Source organism: Diaphorina citri, unplaced genomic scaffold (genome assembly GCF_000475195.1).
Source record: "Diaphorina citri unplaced genomic scaffold, Diaci psyllid genome assembly version 1.1 scaffold46, whole genome shotgun sequence".
Lineage (NCBI taxonomy): Eukaryota > Metazoa > Arthropoda > Insecta > Hemiptera > Psyllidae > Diaphorina > Diaphorina citri.
Window position 1 is genome coordinate 341,232 of NW_007377483.1, and position 6,773 is coordinate 348,004.

The window sequence follows — 6,773 nt, forward strand, 5'->3', positions numbered from 1 at the left end:
AAGAGAAAGAAGAGAGAGGTAGAAAAGAGAGGGTGGGAGAGAGATGAACAATGTTGCCTAATGAAAACAGGTATTGTAAACAGAACGACAAAATGAAAAGAGATAGAGGATGGTAGGGGGCATAGAGATAAAGAGAGAGAGAAACAAGGGTTAGGTGGTAGAGAACGCTTCCGGAGTTAACCTCGCCTAATGGTTACCTTCCACTCAAGAGTCTATTATTATCATTACTTATTCCAAAAACGAAGTAATCGAACCAGGATACAACGAACTAGGTACCCAATTGGTGTTAAAATCCATTTTTTAATTCATTACGAAAGCCAATTACTACTAAATTTTTAACTAATTACAGCACCTAGCTAATTCAAAGCTGAATTTTCGCGGCGTGAAAACAGAAGTGATTGACATGTGAACACTGTGTTGTTTTGTGTGCGTGTCTACATTAACCATTTAAATTTGAAAGTTGTAGCAATTTACTACGGACCTGTCAGTTAAACATAATAAACATTACATAATGTATACTGTTAAACATACATAATGATTAATGTTTGTACATAATCATAGTTTGGACATGTAGTCATTAGACGTCAAATTTTGTACCAGCGAAAACAACAAAGGTAAGTCTTTGTAGCAGTTTTTTTTTCCCTTCCAAAGAAGTGAGTGTAGAACACTAAGGAAAAAGTAGGTATGTAAAGAGTTAGAACGATCTAGGCTTGCACGCAGGACGTTTTTTTCGGCTTTGTGCTTGGAGTTCGGGGTGCACTCAGCCTCGTGAGGACAATTGAGTAGCTACTTGTAAAATTGTAAAATTCTTAAAATAAAGCAAAATTTATCAATCAATCAAATAATCAATCAATCAATCTATCTATCAATCAATCTCTCTCTCTCTCTATTATTATGACTGAAATTATGAAATATCATTATTTAAGGTATACCCAGTACTAGTACCTTACCTAAAATTTCCCTTAAGAGATTCAGAAGAAACCCAAGTTATATTCCAAGAAATTTGAAGAAAGAAAGAAACATAGGTAGAGAGAGAGGGAGAGGGAGAGAGAGAGAGAGAGGGAGAGAGGGGGAGGTAGTGTGTGTACGAGAGAGATAAATGAGGAAAATAAAGAGGAAAGATTATGTTCTGGGGTGAAAGATATTTTTCCAAGAACATCATTCTGTTACATTCCAAGAAGAGAGAGAGAGAGAGAGAAGGAGATAGAAAGAGAGAGATGGAAAATTAAAAGAGAAAAGAACCAAATTGAGGTGAAAAAGGTACAGAGAAAGAGATACAGGAAGATAGAAAGGGAGAGGGTGAAAGAGAGAGAGAGAGAGATTGAGAAAAATAAAGAGGAAGAGAGAGAGAGATTGAGATTGAGAAAAATAAAGAGGAAGAGAGAGAGATTGAGGAAGAGAGAGAGAGAGATTGAGAAAAATAAAGAGGAAGAGAGAGAGAGAGATTGAGAAAAATAAAGAGGAAGAGAAACATAGGTACCTAATATGAGTATGTTCAACCTACCTCGGTGGTGTAGTGGTCAAGACGCTCGCTTGTTAAACAGGAGGGCGTGGGTTCAATCCCAGCCGAGGTATGGAATTTTATCCTCATATAATTTGAGAATTTGACCACAATAATAGTAGTAGCCTACTGCTGGAGTAAAGGGACTTTTCAGTCCTATGCGAGCAGTATAAATAAGCACTATTATTATTATTGTTATTACTCCAGAAAGGTGAGGGAGGGCCACTCCAGGGAGGTGAGTTAAGGAGGTATCCTATGTAAGTATGAGATACCAACTCAAATTATGTTGGATTGTTTTTCCCCACCCCCCCTTACTTGGGAAAGTAACAGGTACCTACTATATTTCCCCCCTCTTGCTCTTTTTCCTTATAGGTAGATACCTACATTTTCAAAAGAAAAAAAAAAAAAAAAAAAAAAACGAGTTGGTATACTTACTTAATACTACGTATTAATTATGTTACATTATGTTAGGTAATTAATGAATTATGTTACATGAAGTTTTGCCTTGAGAGAAAAAGGAACTACGAGGTTCTACTGAATACCTACCTGACAATATGCATGTATGTGAAAGGATATTATACAATCTCTACAAAGCAGGTAGCAAGTTAAAAGAATACCCTAAAACCTAAAAGTACATTAGTAGGTACTTACGGGGCTTTATGCAGAAAGAGAAATAATTGTGAATTGTAATGAATAAACTTCTGACTCTATCTTGGTCTGAAGATGATGTCCTGAGTGACATCGAAAGCTCACCAATTTGAAACATCTTAATCGAAATTGTCTTGATAAGAATAATTTATTTATTTTTATCTGATTTCAATTTTTAATTATTTAAGAGAGAGAAAGGGAGAAAGAGGGAGAGAGAGAGAGAGAGAAATGACGGCGAAATTATTTTGCAGTAGTAATTACCTATTTAATCATTATTATTAGTGCTTTATTTAGACTGTCGAATTAGGACATGTAGTCCCATTATCTCAACAGTTTAATATTGCACCACTTTATTTATTTAAATCATAAAGTACAAAATGGTAGGTCTTTATTCACATCAAATATGAATTGAAAATAAACAAAAATAATTTTCAATATTGCGAAAGTTGTACCCAAGACCTAAGACCTCAGGTAAAAAGGAGATTTCCCAAAGTCTTACTAAGTGAAAAATGAAACTGAGAAAGAATTTTGTCAGAATTTTTCTCTCGTTAAAACTTAAAACAGCAACATCCAAAAGCAGCTAGTTCCTGGAAAGTTAACGCAATAATACAATCATTAAAAAAAATAGCCTGAAACCTCAAAAAATGACCTTGTTGGTTTATTATTATTATTATTCTCGTAGAAAAGAAAATGGCGAAGCAGACAGATGCTTACTTTTCTCTCCTTATAATCTTCTTCTCTTTCTCCTTTACTCTCATAACCATACAAGGGCTTCTATAAACGAAAAAGTCGAGAAAAGAGTAAAATAATTCCTAGAATAAGGAAAAAGAAGACTAAGAAGAAGAAGGAAGAAGAAGAAGAAGAAGAAGGAAGAAAAAGAAGAAGGAAGAAGAAGAAGAAAAAGAAGAAGATGGAAGAAGAAGATGGAAGAAGAAGAAGGAAGAAGAAGAAAAAGAAGAAGGAAGGATTTAAGAGGAAGAGAGGAAGATGAAGCAGCAGCAAAAACAACCATTTTACTCTACCATATTTTCAGAACCTGAAATATCTACATAGAGGTAACTTGAATAGAATAGAATAGAATATACCTTGTTTATCCTGCTAGAATGAGACTGAAAAGTCCCTTTATAGGTACCTACTATCTCCATAAGAAAAGTTCAAAGATGTTTTGCACAGCAAAGGAAATAACATCTCCACTAAGAAGAAAATTGACGTCTCCATCACAATGTGTACATTTGGAGACCACAATGTGCAATATCAAATCTAAACCTAGTTACTCGTAGCATACAAACCAATACCTTTTGGCTGTCTTGAGAACTGTCACCTAATATTGAAACCGTCTTAAGAACCACGGAGTAAAGAAACAAAGGAGACATTTGAATACGTAGAGAGAGAGAGAGAGAGGAAAGAAAATAGAGACAGAAAAGAAAAGAGAGAGAGAGAGAGAGAGAGAGAGAGAGAGATTGATTGATTGATTGATTGAATATAACCATTTATTTATTTTTTAAAGTTGTTTTACAATAAAAACGATCTCCTAAGCTAATACTTTCTCTCCTTCTCTATCTTTCCCTTTCAAACATCAAAGTCTCTCTTACTCTCCCTTGCTTTCACAACTAAATTACTTCCTCTCTCTCTCTCTCCCTCCCTCTCTTTCTCTCCCTCTCTCTCCCTCTCACTCTCTCTCCCTCTCACTCTCTCCCTCTCTCACGCTCCGTCTCTCTCTCCCTCTCTCACTCACTCTCCGTCTCTCTCTCTCTCTCTCCCTCTCCGTCTCTCTCTCTCCCTCTCTCACGCTCCGTCTCTCCCTCCCTCTCTCCATTTTGGCAATCACGTGCTGTTGGCTTTTCCAGGGCTGAGTGAGGTTAATATGAGGAGGAGGAGTAAACTCCCCATCACTAAACACCTTAGCAGTTATACAAGGACGTTAAATAGGTACCTAAGTATAAGTACCTATGTACCTAAAAAAAAGTAATGTTTGTAGGTAAATTAAAGCATAGTAAAAAAAAAATCTGGTGTGAACATCACACGATTTTCCTTATCCTATTGAATGATGCTTATTTTGGGTGTTCTTGTTCTTATAGCATAACTTTTACAATATCTCTAACCGTTTAGTCGGTAAAGCTGAAACAGCCAAAAGGCGGCCAAGATACCACCAACCGCAGCACCTATCGTAACCAAAAGTTTCGTGTCGCATCCTTGTCACATTTTAAAGATACATACCAAATTTCAAGTCTCTGGCTCTTACCGTTCTCGAGATATTTTGTTTACAGACAGACAGACACACACACGGACCAATGGCTGAAACTTTGGATTTAGGCTCTAGGGATCTCAAAACGTGTTTTGGCACTAAAATTTGACCATCGAAAATTTGACCCGATTACATTACTTTCCTTCCTATAGGATAAGGAAAGTAAAAAGACGAGAAACTCCCGCAGGATAAGGAAAGTAAAAAAAAAAGAAAAAAGTCAAAATGAGGTAACAGCCACCATGAAAACATTAGGTAACGTTGAGAAAATTGGGTCAGAAATTTTATACTTTTGACAGTTTGTAAATTTTAACGACTTCGCCATAAAGTTATTACGAAAAATACCTAGGTACCCTCCTTTCCTCGTCAATACCACAAACTCCTTTCCTCGTCAATACCTACCATAAATTTATTACAAAAAATACCTAGGTACCCTCCTTTCCTCGTCTATACCACAAACTCCTTTCCTCGTCAATACCTACCATAAATTTATTACAAAAAATACCTAGGTACCCTCCTTTCCTCGTCAATACCACAAACAAAATTCGAGCAGGATTAAATTACTCCGAAACTCCGGTTATACTTTCTTTGGTATCAAATTCCCCCGAAAAAGTTGAAGTAAAAATCCGAGGGCACGGTTGGTCCAGTGGTAACGCGCTTGCTTGCCATGCAGAAGGTCCCGGGTTCGAATCCCATCATCGACAAAAATTTGCACTCGATTTTCGATTGCAAATATTTCAACGGGTTACTTTCTGGTGTTCTCGTGTTGACCCAGCACCTAAATGGGAAGTATTGTGTCTCTTCTCGCCCATCTGATGAGAGGCATACTACGGGATGGGCATGCTACGAACAGACCACAAGCGTCCAATGTAGCAGTTGTTTCATCGCTACGAAAAAAAAACGGGGGGGAAACACTCATCTTTAAAAAAAAAAAAAAAAAAAAAAAAAAGTTTTTCTTCGGCTTGGAGTTCGGGGTGCACTCAGCCTCGGGAGGACAATTGAGTAGCTACTTTAATCGAGTAGCGACCAGTGGCGACATTATACCAGTGTAAAAAGATTATTGAAATATCTTGATTGCAAGGGAGGCACTTAGTAATGTTGTAATATCCACAAAAGCTGTGAAAAAGCTCTGCTTTACCACAAAGAATTTGAGATTTGATTGATTTTTTTGATTGTTACATAAATATCTACAAAATCCGCCGATTGTGATTTCACTGGAGTCAACTACATAATATGAATTGAGGGGGAATTTTCATTTTGGAATTTGCTCATTTTCAAAAAGTTCTTTTCGTCTGTTACCTAAACCTATAATATCTAATACAATACAAAAGTCTACACATAACAAGAAACTTACTAAAGTAACTTCGAAATTCTTTCTTGTTTCTGAACCGCATAAACCCCAAAAGTTGGTCGGTTGTGAAAGTTCTTTTTGCATGCTACCTAACCGTGGGTCTTACACCCAGAAAGTTGTTAATCTGCGAAAGTTTCTTATCGCATGTTACCTAACGCAATAAATACATAATGTTGCTTTTTTTTCACACACAATCTAACCCTACTGTATTTTTTCTCCTATCTCAAATTCGGTGGAATTTGAGGAGCTGCTCGTAATATAATATGTATTGTACGAGTGTACCCACTTACCCTACCTATCTTATTCATTTACAAATTTATGTCACACACAATCTAACCCTACTGTATTTTTTCTCCTACCTCAAATTCGATGGAATTTGAGGAGCTGCTCGTAATATAATATGTATTGTACGAGTGTACCCACTTACCCTACCTATCTTATTCATTTACAAACTTATGACCAGAATTTTTTTTTTAAAAAATCTGAAGAATCTGAATATATCATAAATTCCCATATTTCCCTCCATACGTTTCGCATTTGAAAAAAATCCCTTCCCTCTTATTTTTACCTTCAGTAAATTTTCCCTCCCTCCTTTTTCTCGTCAATAAATTAACGGGGAAAAATATTTTTGCCGGGAAATTTTCGTATATTTATGACCAGAAAAATTTGTTTAAAATCTGAAGAATCTGAATATATCATAAATTCCCATACTTCCCTCCATACGTTTCGCCTTTGAAAAAAATCCCTTCCCTCTTTTTTTTTACCTTCAGTAAATTTTCCCTCCCTCCTTTTTCTCGTCAATAAATTAACGGGGAAAAATATTTTTGCCGGGAAATTTTCGTATATTGAGTTATTGACCCAGCTAGGTAGCAGGTATAGTAAATTAGGCGTAAAATATTACCCCCCACTCACCCTACTTCCGAACTTTTGAGATTTTATACCTATTAATTTTTAGGTTATTATACCTGGATATTAGGGAGTTTTGGCAAAGGTAAACTTTTGACCCTTCAATCCTCAATTTCTTTATTATT

At 36.1% G+C, this 6,773-nt stretch overlaps 1 protein-coding gene across 1 annotated transcript in view; it reads left to right on the forward strand.

The window, feature by feature from the left end:
• The first annotated feature begins 252 nt into the window (after positions 1-252).
• LOC103515001 (RYamide receptor-like) overlaps positions 253-6,773 on the forward strand; it is a 67,321-nt gene continuing 60,800 nt past the window's right edge. The window contains exon 1 of the mRNA XM_008479923.2: positions 253-614. The gene's annotated coding sequence lies outside the window, so the exon portion shown is untranslated. The remainder of the gene's footprint in view (positions 615-6,773) is intronic.